This window comes from Stegodyphus dumicola, chromosome 6 (genome assembly GCF_044657685.1).
Source record: "Stegodyphus dumicola isolate Sdum_Otavi_A_Nest chromosome 6, ASM4465768v1".
NCBI classification, from domain to species: domain Eukaryota; kingdom Metazoa; phylum Arthropoda; class Arachnida; order Araneae; family Eresidae; genus Stegodyphus; species Stegodyphus dumicola.
The window spans coordinates 86859137-86873670 of record NC_140773.1 but is presented as its reverse complement, the minus strand read 5'-3'; positions in this window follow the sequence as shown (position 1 = coordinate 86873670).

The following is a 14534-nucleotide window of genomic DNA, read 5'->3' as shown; positions in this document are numbered from 1 at the left end:
AAATAATCTCGAGCCGAAAGTCCTCTAGTAAGATTAATGGTAGGGCACCCTCGGATCCGTCCTCGATAGTTCTTTTCAAAATTGGGACAGAACTTCCCCGTTTTACTGTGTGGAATTAAAAAGGCCCTTATGGTGCACCCTGGACAATGTTTTTGGTGATGAGATGTTTAAATGAAGGATAGATACTACCCATTCCTGTCAAGTGCATTACTTTGCGAGTGTCCAGTCATTTCGAATAAATTTAAGCAAGGACATTTCAGGATTTTTGCTGGAGAGCTAGTAGTTTTTAAATGCCAGGTATAAAATGTAAGAAAATGTTTCTTAATGGATTTAAATTAAGTTAATTTGAAGCATTCAGTAACATCAGACATTTGAATTGAATTTTGTGTTCCTCGTATAGCCTACCAGAAGACAAAGAGAGGTATTCGGGTATTATAATTTTATTTTAAAGCTTTAACTATCATCTCTTTCGTTTATCAGCTGTGGTTGCATTTGTCTAAATAGGAAAGCTAACGAGTGAATCCTAAGCTCTGACAACGATTAGAAAATAAGAGATCTAAATATGACATTAGGTGTCGGTTAGTTCTCCACATAATTAGCAGCAACGCATTTCTAGATATCTGTGTAAAACTGCAGTTGCAAAATATATTTCTGTGAGCCCTAAACTTTGATCTGAAAAACTCTATTTATATAGAATTCAAGTTTCACATAAAGCAGCGGAAGTCAGCTTACTTTCACATCAGAGCCAGTAAAAGTGCATATTGATATTAAGAATATTATATGCTTTGTTTAGACTGCATTAGGGATTACGCTGTGGAATAACAATCACGAATTATTTCAAGATATTTATTCTATTTATGTCGAAATATTTTTAAACCAGTTTTGAAGACAAAATAACACAACACCGAGAATAAAGTTACATTCATAGGAAAATAGCAATATTATTTTAAATACAGTTTCTCGAAATATATTTATTTCAATTTTTCTTCAAGAAGTAATAAACTATTAAGCCACTTATTTTATTCAAAAATAGGGAAAGAAGAAGAATTAAGAAGAATATGAGAAAACGAAGAATTCATTTTTTTTTAGAATTTGAATACCCTTGAATTAAAAAAAATGTCAAAACTTTTTAGAGCTTTATGTTAAGAATAAAAATAGATTAACATAAATTTGTGAGTGCAGTTTTAACTATGAACACAAATTCAATGAGATTCTATGTATACGAAAAATAAATATGAAAGGTGTTAAATTAACGCTTTGTGTCCTACCTTTACTTATAAAATAGCATGCTCTTCGCATTAAAACCATATAAAATTCAATTCAACAGGATTATCACAAAATGCTTAAAATTTCCGATAGACAGCAATTCAAGTGAAGCAAAGTGATTTAGCCTTTTACATTGATTCAACACTCTGCATTCAACACAAAATCCTGTTTCGAGACAAATAGCCCTTCTGAGCTAACGCTCCTTTGGGCTAAAAATAAATAAAAAATAAAAATCTTGGCCCATGTCAATATTATGTTTGAAATATATAATAAAATTACAGTAACTGGAAACCAGCTGACTTTCTAAAAGGGGGATTTAAACTGAATATTGTTTTACTTGATGAAAGAAAGAGAATATATGATAAAAACGTTTTGATTTCGTTTCAACAAACTGACCGGATATTCATGTGCTACTGTAACTTCTGAAATACCAGATAACGGATGGAGTATGACTATCTTCTGTCTAAACAACACGAAGCCTGGCTCACTGGATAAGCCACAGCTAAGTCAAACTTGACGTTAGTAATGTGGCGAACATATATCGTGTTTTTATAACACTTGCCAGGATTTATTCCAAAAGGTGCTAGATGAAACTTATCGGATGTGAACGCGGGTATTAATTAACGCATTATTTATTATTTTACGTTAATTCAATTTACAAAAATATTTTCCATCAATTTTATCTGCCTGAAACATTTATTTAAATAAAACAACGTATATATAACCCGCCTTTCCACTATGTTATGGCTTGATTTTACGCCATTCTAGGAAAGCTTGGTTTTACGTCATTATATCTATTATTGGAAAATCGAAGCAAGCCGGATTGAAGACAGATTTGAGGCAGGTGTATGTTAGCTGAAAACCATGGGATGCTAAATGTAGTATAATAATAGTAGAAGATTAGTGTTTCATCTGCCAGAGGATATTATGCTTAATATAGAAACATCACAAAATGACGTTTTGAGATTAATAGCTCTTCTAGACTACCGCCTCTTTGGTCTAATAATTGGTTTATTTCGATTTTTACTACATTTTTTATGATTCTGTGATTGCTATATCGCTATTATTATGATTGATATGATTACTAAGCTAAATCTTACAATTTAATTCTAGATTTATTTAAAATTAAATAAACACATGCATATCTCTATTAGGTTTTAACATTTAATAATAACTAAATAAACATTTTTCTATGTCTATATTAAAATTCATTTTATATAGAATTCTTATAATATACTAGGTTAACCATAATGGTAAAGGTGTGGTGCCCACGTCCTCCGTCACTAAACTAAACTATAACATACTAGGGTAACGTTTTATCGTTCCATTCATATCCGATGAAAATTTGGACTTTAAAAAACCTTCTAAAGGAACTGAAGCTATTTATTCTTCAGAATAGAAGTTACAATATGTAAATATGAAGATACTCTTTAAAACGAAAGCATGGAATTATTTTATCTAAATCTGAGTATTAAATGATAGAACTGGAGCCACAAATTAACATATGTGCTGCGAAAAGCAATAGACAGATAAAACAAAATATATTAAAAAATTACTTTTGACATCTAAGTAGGCTTTAAAATTTTGAAAGACACCCGATTTTAGTATTCAGGTCTGCGTATGTTTCTCCTATCAGTCAAGATATTCCCGATTGTTTTTACGAACTTTAAATGCTCAGAAAAGACATTGTGACATTATACTGTTTTTCATCTCCGATAAGCTAATAAAAAATGAAAGATAGGAAAAGTGGTTATTTCGGTTGTTAGTCTTAGAGTTCGGGCAACAGAAGTGGCATCGGACTTCTCCTTTCTCCAGCGATCAAGTACTGTAGAAGATTTTCAGATTTAACTCACATTTCAGATTTTCACATTACTTACATTACTTACTTTACGTTCTCTTACAACACATACACTTGACAGGTACAATTATCCGTATTCGAAATCCGCTCAATTGGCATAGCAACTTACCCCCCCCCCAGGCGTCATACTGTCATGAAAGCTTTGTGAAGATCTACAGATCTTAAATTCATGCTTAAATGAATGAAAAGTCTTATTTTAACTAACAGCTTTAATTTCATACTACAATAAAATTTCTTTAGATCAAATTAATTGGCAGCCCACCAGCGGCCGAGCGGTGAATTCGCTGAGCGATTCTCAGAGATCTTTTTTTATATTCAAAATATTCATGCATATTTATATACCAAGAAAATTAAAAAAATCAAAATAAATAAAACAAAATATTAAAATTACAAATAAATCTCTCAGCTGAATTTTTAAGATACATATTCAATATTATTTGTTTCCACTATTTCCTTTACATCGAATTTCGGTTCCACGGAATTTTATTATTATATTGATGCTATTTTTTATTATTAACATTCTCGTAACTGCTTCCTGCGCAGTAGTTAAAATCAGAATAGTTTGAAGAATACATATAAATTACACATACGAAACTTTCCCTGTCACTGTCTAATGTAAGCAAGAAAAGTTGATTTACAGGTAATATTCAATCAATTTTTCGACATTTGAAATCCTGCTTTTTGAGCGTTCTTATCGATCTTTCTATAAGTTTACTCGCACTGTGTAGCGATCTATCTCTATATTCTTGCACATTATCTTAAAATTTTGAACTCCATCTATATTTTTAGGATATATGACTATATCAGATATATTTTCATCTTTTTAATTTTTAAAAATGCTTTATTTTCATTTCTTTTCTTTAAAAAATAGCCTCATGTCTTTGTTACACAGCATTTCACATTATCAAGGGACTACTAATAATTGAACAATTGTAGTTTCATCTGAAGTGTGATTTTAGTAATGGGTTGAATTGTTCTCTGATATAGTCATATACTAATAATGAAGTGTTCTGTCATACCGCCTGCTTTGCAAAATGAATGAAGTCGCGATGTACGTAATAATCTATGTTTAAGCAGCAAAGTCGTCGAAGTGCAATGTACAGGATCAGAAGAGTGTTACTAAACAATACAGTTTTTGAACAAAATATAAAATGAATTAGAACAGTAGCTTTCATACTAAAAAAGCAACTTAAATTTAAGTACTTATTAAAAGATCTTAGAGATTTGTTGAAACCTGAAGTTAAGGCAAGCTGAGTATTTCACATTGGATCAAAGGAAACTGAAAAAAAAAAAAAAAAAAGTAAAAATGAAAATAAAATTGAAAAAACGCAAACTAAAGATTACATATTTAGTATTTACGCCTTGAGAATGTTGAAAATTTATCACATATCACATAATCGCTTCCTGTAGCAACACGTTTCAAGCTATCGGTTTTGAGAACTGCAAAAGTTTAAAATCACGGTAAAAATTACATATATTTCAGATGGGCATCAAATTCTAAAAGTATTATTCTCTACGTTGTGTTCATCATTTTATAATGCACACAACATGGGAAACTAACACTGTAGAGTCATTAGTTTTTTGTTTCCTTTTCTTTAAAGCAAGAGACGTGAAAAATGTACAATACCCTCGCCGGAACTCGAGCCTGTACCTCTTGAATACGAGTATCGAGTATGCTTCCAATTTCACTACGAAGGCATGCTGAAAAGAGGAAGAAAATACCATAAACACGTCGCCGTAAACCGGAGCAATCTACTGAAATTTATGAAGTTGTAAACAGACAAATGTTTCGAGAACTCCTTCATGGTTCACGAAGTATTTGAAGATTTCTTATAATAACATACATGCTTATAGATATTTCCTGCTTCTGATAAGAACGGTAAAATTCTCCTTAGTCTTATTATTAAATAATAGATTAGAACCACACTTATAGCTTCAACTGTTCAAATTGAAGTTCATTTTCTCCTTTCGTTTTCCTAGACATGTAAGGCGTATTGCCTAGGAATAAATGAATATAATAATTGGCACTTGCATTTTCAAATTACGCATATTTCAGTTAAAGACTATAATTTTCCTAAACCCTCATAATGAACAAAATTTATCTACTGTTAACAAGTATCTATTGTTAAATAAAATGCTGAAGTTAAATAATCTCAAAAACTAAAGCGAATTTTTCTATATTTGCTTCATATTGCCAGCGTATAGATGCATCCTATACTACCGAGTTTCACTGTTATATGCTAGTAGTGGGAGCAATTAAAAAAGTATTCCAGAGGTAATAAATAGGAATCCAAAATTTAAGATTTGAGGTACCGTTATGATATTTTGTAAATTTTGTTTACAGAATAATTTCGCACAATAATCTGAATGTGGATAAGCATTAAAATAGATAATTGCTCCGTGTGAACCTAGGTGTGCTTCAATGGCATGCAGTTTTTTTAAGAGCGGATTAGTTTGTTAAACTAAAGGGGGAAACTTAAACTGGGTTCCATTTTGCATAACTTTATTACACATTAAACAATAGCGAATTTACAATAAATAATTTTCTTTACAATTATGTATAACTTCTAGAAAAAATTTACTTGTTCCCTAAGTCTATTTTAAAAATGTTTCTATAAATTTGACCTCAATTTAAATTTGAAAGATTCTAGTTTTATATTATATGTAATATACCTTCTATTTATACACTGTCAAATGTTCGCTACCTAATTATGCTATGGCAGCATGTGACAGCACACAATATCTGTAAAATTTAGGATTTCATTAATTCTAGCTTGAGTTTGCTTGGAACTCGTACGTGTCACGCATATTCCTTTCCTTAAATTTCTATAGCAGCTTGACAAAATTTACGATTACCAACACAATGTGATACGAGTAAAAATATACATTAAGAAATTATCGTAAAATGAAAATCGAAGTAAGCAAATCAAAAAACTAAACGTCTTACAGCTATTTTATTACTACTCCGATTTGGACGCATTTTAATGAAATATTTACATGTAAATATTTTTGTATCCGCAAGTTTACATGATACTTAACTGAAATCATCCCATTTCATATCAATTAGCTAATGTCAGACAGCGAAAGATATGCATTTTTAAAGATTTAAATGAAATGGATATATTGATTAAAACAATACATTTTCAAATTATGAACTGATACCACACTAATAGCCGTTTCTCATAATTTAATTAAATTTAAAATATATTTAATAACGGGAGAAATTGTCAAACGTGGTCCTGATCTACCATTTGCTCTAAATTCGAGGTTGGGATGGATAATTTCGGGTACTACAAAATTTGAATCTACAAATTTTGAGCCAGTATATGTAAATCATTTGAATACAAACACAGATGAGTTAGTAAATTCTTTCTGGGAGTTAGAAAAGTTTCCAAATGTACAACCTTTAACAAATGAAGAAAAACTTTATGAAGAACATTTTAAAAACTCGCATTTTAGAAACACATCAGGTCGTTATTCAGTTGCATTACCATTCAAACATAATAGAGATATTCTAGGTGACTCCCGTGAAATGGCGTACAGAAGATTTCAATACTTGGAGAAGAGGCTGTTATCTATGAAAGAAATTTACAACCAGTATATTCAGTTTATGAAAGAGTACTTTTCACTAGAACACGTAGAATTAGTGCCAGAGACAGATTATGAATTAGAGAATAAACACTATTATATCCCACATCACTTCGTGTTGAAGGACTCTAGCTTAACAACAAAATTGAGAGTTGTTTTCGATGCGAGCGCTAAAACAACCACAGGTGTTTCTTTAAATGATACACTAATGATAGGCCCAAAAATACAAGATGACTTAATTTGTATTTTACTAAGATTTAGACTTCATAACATTGCAATAACCGCTGATATTAAAATGATGTACAGACAGATAAAGGTTCATGAAAAAGATAGAGATTTTCAGATAATATTATGGAGAGATAGCCCGTATAAGCAAATACAAGTTTGTCGTTTGAAAACAGTTACATATGGAACTGCGGCTGCTCCATATCTTGCAACCAAAGTTTTGAGTCAGTTGGCGATTGATGAAGGATTGAACTTTCCAAAGGCAAAGAATATAGTTTTAAGAGATTTTTATGTTGATGATATGTTAACTGGTGTAAAAGATAGTTCGGAAGGTATTGCATTGATATACGAATTGCAACAACTGCTAAAAAGGGATGGCTTTGAGCTTCACAAATGGTCGACAAGTGAACCGTCATTGTTAAAAACCTCTGCCTTAACAAACACAGATAGTGACAATATTCATCGTGTAATAGAAGACAAACCATTGAAAGTTCTGGGATTGGAATGGCATCCGGACAATGATGAATTCAAATGTAATGTCGGTGTAATAGAGTATCAAAGTGTTCCGACTAGAAGAATTATTTTGTCATTCGTAGCAAAACTATTCGATCCATTGGGGTGGATAGCTCCGTTTGTAATTCTCGCTAAAATGATCCTTCAGCAATTGTGGAAATTACAATTATCATGGGATGATCCTGTAACAGAAGAGATTGATCGAAATTGGAGAAATCTATGTAGAGAAGTTAAACTTTTGAATTCTGTAAATATACCTAGGAAAATTCTGCTACCTGATTATTTTCGATGTGAACTTCACGGATTTTGTGATGCGTCTGAAAAAGGTTATGCAGCAGTTATTTATATCAAAACTTGCAATAACTCTGACATTAATGTTTAACTCGTAACAGCTAAAACTCGTGTAGCACCATTAAAATCTATTACGATTCCAAGACTGGAATTGTGTGCAGAAGTGTTATTGGCACGCTTGATTCAGTCTGTAAAAGCTGCATTAGTTATAAATTTTGATTTAGTGCAAGCTTGGAGTGATTCACAAATCGTGTTGTCATAGCTAAGGTCAGATCCTAAAAAATGGCAAGTATTCGTATCCAATAGAGTTTCTGAAATCCATCTTACCACCTGAGAACTGGAGTCATGTTGATGGAAAGGAAAATCCAGCTGATTGTGCTTCACGTGGATTATTTCTTGCAGAACTATTATCTCATCAATTGTGGTGGAATGGTCCTTCTTGGTTAAAGTGCAGTGAGATTGCCTTGTCTAAAAATATTCTTGTAGATGAAGAGGCATTACCAGATGCACGTAAAACAGTCTCATTTGTAGTTTCTGAACCTGTACAGGAGCTTGCTATTATATCAAATATATCTTCATTTCCAAAGTTCCAACGCATATTTGCTTGGCTATTAAGATTCATATCGAATTCTAAAGTAGCATATCTAGAAAGAAATACGTCTTTTTTATCTAGTAATGAAATTCGAGCTGCAACTTTCTGTATTGTCCGAATAATACAGCAATTTCACTTTTTTAAAGAAATTCAATGTTTGAAGTTGGGAGCGGACTTACCTACAAACAGCAACCTCCTTAGCTTGTGCCCAATTTTAGATGACAACAAAGTGTTACGTGTAGGAGGAAGACTGAAAAATGCGCAACTGTCAGAAAATGAAAAACATCCAATCTTATTACCTTCAAAACACAATCTGACAAAAATCATAATTAGACACTTTCATGTCAAATATCTGCATGCAGCACCGGAACTTCTTCTATCTTTAATTAGGCAGCAATTTTGGATCATAGCTGCTAGATCTGCTATCCGAAAAGTAGTAAGATCTTGTATCACGTGTTGCAAAATTAGAGCTAAAACTGCAAGTCAAATAATGGCTGATCTACCGGAATCTAGAGTAACACAATCGCGACCATTTCATCGAATTGGAATAGATTTTTCTGGGCCGTTCATGATTAACCATCGTGCAGGACGTGGACAAAAATCATTTAAATATTACGTATGCTTATTTGTGTGTTTTGTAATCAAGGCAGTACATCTTGAAGTGGTAGAAGATTTGTCAACAAAGGCATTTTTAAGTGCATTGAAACGATTTATTGCAAGAAGAGGGAAACCATTTGAGATTTATAGTGACTGCGGTACTAATTTTAAAGGTGCAGACAAAGAAATCAGAAAATGTTTTTTGCAATGTAAGCAAAATCAAGCAATTCACGAATTTTTGTCTTTAGAGGAAATAAAATGGATATTCAACCCGCCATCATCTCCCCATTTTGGTGGACTATGGGAATCGGCAGTAAATTCAATGAAATTACATCTAAAAAGGACTGTTGGTGTTACTGTGCTGACCTATCCGGAATTTCAGTCCTTGATAGCGCAGGTTGAGGCTTGTCTCAACTCTAGGCCATTGTGTCCAACATCGGCTGATCCAAATGATTTAACTGCATTAACACCTGGTCATTTCCTAATAGGAACGTCTTTAACTGCCATACCTGAACCAGACCTAAATTTCTTCAATCATTCTAGTTCCTTCAATCACATTGACAGATGGCATGTGAGACAGTTTATTTTTCAGCACTTCTGGAAAAGATGGAGTCGAGAATACCTGTCTCAGCTTCAACAAAGACCTAAATGGCAAAAATGTCAAAACAATTTAGAAGTCAATGACTTAGTCCTCATCAAAGAAGACAACCTTCCGCCTCTTAAATGGAGGTTAGGGAGAATAATTGCTGTTCATCCGGGCTCAGATCAAAGAGTCAGAGTTGCTAGTATTAAAACTGGTCATGGTGTCATTAAACGACCAGTCGTGAAATTGTGTCCTCTTCCTATTCAGACTAAAAAACTATAAACTGCTTCGCATATAATATTTTGTATTATTTTTCTTATGTTTATCTTTATTACAGACTAAGAAGTTTCAAAATGCTCCAACTGTTGAAATCTCCTGGGATTTCAACGAGGGCCAGGATGTTTTTGTGAGTATCGTTTGCTTCATTTTATTATTGTTGTTATTTATTGTTGCAAACAGCGTAAATTCCTTTTGTTTTTCTTCTTTTAGTTTTGAACTTTATGTGTGGCAACAAGATTATTGATTGATAGAATTGTGTTTGTGACAGCCATGTAAAATGGCTCGCTTATTTTGTATCAATTATTTCGCATCGCTGACAAGTGTAATTTAATAAAAGTGTAAGAATACAGTCCATTTGTTGATTGATTATTGTTTGTGAAACATATTAAGTTTAAGAACAGCTGGTTTCATTATAGCAGACGCAGATGATTATTGCCGATATTAATTTATTAACATTAAACATGAGTTTCACTTGTCTTTTATGATTCTTAATGTGATGCTGATATCCATAACTCAGGGCAGGAAACAACCTGTAGCTTGAAAGTTAATTTTGGGTTTTAACAGCCAAAATAAATCATGTGAATTTACAAACATAAGTACAAGAAGAAAGATATATGAGAAAAAAAGAAGCATATTATTCTGAATATGTGCTTCGTTAGCTCGACATAAGAGAGAAATTATAACAAAAACATCAGAATAAACTCAGAAACTTCAATAAGTTCATTCATTTCAGATCTTCGACATGAAATTTATATGTTACTTGAATAAAGATTTTGCGTATGTGCTTAAACTGTCAAATCAACTGAAGGAACTAACTTTAGTTATAATTTTAATGAATAAGTATGTAAATATCGCGTTTAGCACTCGGGGCTTGACACGATATAAATTGCCCTCACAGACTAAATTCGAAACAAATTTGGCAACAGTTAAATCGTTTGAGGAAATTAAAGTAATTTTCTCCTCTTTCGCAAAAAACTTCGTTTTTTTAACATTTCTTTATTTTAATTAATCAGTAATGATGTTAATCGAAAAATTATTATCTAACATTCCGTCATATAATGCAAAATTTATATTGTTAATTCCTATAATCAAATCTTGAAGACTTAAGCCATATAAAAAGTTTAAAACAATGATGCTAATCAGGAGACGAGAGATTAGTAAATGCGATAGTAAACGATAATCAATATTTATTTATAATCATTGCATAAGGGACTGAAAATAGCTTGAGAATCTATAATGGTGATTCCAAGCGTATTCCTAACGGGAAGAGGTAACTAGAATCAATCTCAATGATTTTTTCTATCTCACACTAGTTGGGTAACAACACACCCGATAATATACGTATCACTGAAAATCCAGCGCATGTCGAGCAATGAGGTGAGTTTGAGGTGTATAACATATGCTTGACAGATACTATCAATGTCCATTTGCAATTAAAGTAAAATATAAATCCTGCAAAATAGGTGTTATCTACGGGTGACTGTACATGGTATTTGAAATATGTTAAATTTGGTTTGGTTTCGTTTATTTTAATTATGGCAAAGCACACTAGGGCCATCTTCCTAAGGGGAGGGATGCCTTCGTGGAGGACTTTCTAAGGGAAATTGACTCGTATACACGTTACGCATGGGGAAAATCACTAAAACGTCCATGCAGCCAGCCCGTTCACATGATTCGAACCTCAGACCGAACTACCAGTGTTCAGCGACAAGATATCCGCCTTTCGTTTTATTTGAAACTCACATTCAGTTTTCCATTGACAATCTTGGCTACTGTGCTTGATATTTATCGCAATTTTACAGGCAAAATTTAAATGCACAGCAAAATAATACAAATTTTATTAATTTACAGTTTATGTATTTTGCTGGGTACTAACAATTTTAAATATTAACTTCAATATGTATTAAAATTATTTGTACTTATTCATTTCATTCATTTTTAATAATTTAGGGTATAAAATAACCCAATTTTATAAAGAATATAGAATGATTCTAATTTACAGGGAATGGAAATCTAAGTAACTAATTTCTGAGAAAAAAATCGTGCTAATTTTTCGCTATGTTCTGCCAGTATACAGGAATTATTGGAAAAACAATGTAGACTTAAAAAATAAAGCGATTGGTTTGTAGTATTAAATAATTAATAACTAATTTTTAATGGTTTGTTTCATTGAGTATTGGTTATGAAACAGAAGTCCTTTCGACTAAATTTATATCTTTTGCTTTGTAAATTGAATTTTTCCGTATACCTGGTTTTACATCAGGTAAGGTTACTCGAAAGAGATAATCTGCTTGTTAATTTTGTGCTTTCTTGTTTAGCTTAGGTAAGCGAGTACGAGTACATCTCTATTGATTGCTGTTGCCCCAGCGGACAGGGAGCATCGTCTTTTGAAAGTCAGCATGAATTTCGAGAGTGAGATCACTCTTCAAGCGTCGCGTAGAAAGCTGCTCCAAGAATAACTCTCCACTTTCCGTACCAGCCGCACAATGGGAGAGGGAAGAGAGGTAGAAAGTCGACTACAGTTCTAGTCGCAGGCGGCAGGAGAAGAAAATTGTACAAACCTGGGATCACATGACCACCCGGCAGCCAATCAGCAGACGAGCCGATTTCCCATCCTTTTCCTCTGGATCGCTGCCATACCGTGGGTTTTGGATGTGCCGCTCGGAGCAAACGACACGTCCAGGAGACGGCGGACGTTTTCTTTCTTTTATTCCCCTTTCGAATGCAGCTTAGCGTCTGTCCGATGAGCGAGTGAAGGGTTTTGATTACGTGAGTACGTCCGACGAGGTTTCCTACCACTGCTGCAGCACCTAGGAATTTTATGTGAGACTTCTAAAAAAAAATAGAATGATCATGCGACGTAGTGGAAGCAACGTGGACTTGGTGCTTGCGGCGAGCCTCCTGCTTGTAACCGTCACTGTTTTGGATCGAGTACCGATCGTGAGGACACTACCGGACGATATCGAGGTGGATGCCACACAGTGAGTGACTAAGTTTTTATTTCCCTTTCATTTTTCTTTATTTCACTCCAGCATATAAAGCATAAATTATTCGTTCAACTTCAGAAACAGTATTTTTCGATTCTTTTGTGCTCCTGAAGAACAGAGAACCATTTCTATGCCTTGTATATACTTTCATCTCATTTACTAATTTCACTGCTAGTATACATAAACTAAATTTAATTTATCCGATTTCAGCAAGGAGATAAATTTTTCCTATGATAATGAGATGCGTTCTAAAACAATATTAATGATGTTACTCTATTGCTTATGTATTAAAGTTTAACATAGCGTACATATACTATGAATCTAATATATATATTTTCTATTTGTGGTCTTCTTCCGCTAAAGTGTGATAAAAAATATTTGTTCCTGTGACCCATTTCTACCACGAAAATTCAGTAATAAAGAAATAAAGAAGTTAATTTCACTTTCTTATAAAATAAAGTTTTTCTGAGAAACGCAATTTATCCAGTAAATTGTACAAGCGAAACCCAAAATTAAATTTTGGATTTCGCACATACAATTTGCACTGACAAACACATACACAGCTTATATATATGTATGTATAAGTGATAATTTTGGTTTTAAATCTGTACGTAATACACGTAATAGAAGCCTGGTGGCGCAGTAGCTAGCACATCGCGCAGCAGCACCACAGGTCCAGGGTTCGAACCCCGGGCTGGGCAAGGTCGACTCTGCCTTTCATCCCCTGGGTCGATAAAATGAGTACCAAGTTCGCTTGGGAACTAAACGCTGGGGGTTCTGCGACGAGCTGCCCACTTGTTCAGGGCATATGCGTAAGCATATGCCCTGAACAAGTCAAGTATATGAACAAGAACAAGTCAAGCATATGCCCACAGTCAAGAAAGCAGGTTTAGGGGCACTGCAGGCCTTGGCCTCTTATGGCTGTTTGCGCCGCTGAGTTTAGTTTTTTAGTTTAATACACGTAATACATATAATAGGTTTTTTTACACGCAAAATCCATAATTTTAGGTGTGGTGTGGTGTATTTAATTATGGCAAAGCACACTAAGGCTATCTGCCTAAGAGGAGGGATGCCTTCGTGGAGGACTTTCTAAGGGAAACTTGCTCGTATACACGTTACACATGGGGAAAATCACAAAATACCCATGCAGCCAGCCCGTTCGCGGGATTCGAACCTCGGACCGAACTACCAGTGTTCAGCGACTTTACCGCTCGGCCGCTGGTGGGCCCCCATAATTTTAGGAATAAATCCTCTATTACGTTGCCCTTGCTGCTTTTGCTATCAAAATCCAAAATTAATTACAGTATATTTGAAGATGAAGAAATACAATATGTTGCTCTCTAGCATGAGCATACGTTTAAAAATTCTTTAGTTTCCTAGATCTCTAAGAGTGTTGGAAAAATTTTTATATAACTGGTTTTCTGATTTAAACATACGTACGTGGTATTCAAAGTGATTTTTGTGTTACTGCTATGCGTTGTAAATTACTGAAACATGAATATGACATTAAGATATTCAAGATGCAAAGAAATGCAGATTATAATTTGAATCTTATATTTATTAAAACAGGCGAATAATAATGTGGCAGAGTTTTATTAATATTGAATTTTCGATTAATTATATATTTTGAATGCTTTTCTGAATTCAGAAATGAAAGAAATTTAGTAATTCTTTTGTGTCTGTAATGCCGCTGAAAATCTGTTTATCTTACCTTTTCTATTATGAAAAATTTTTAACGTAGATAAAAAATTTAGA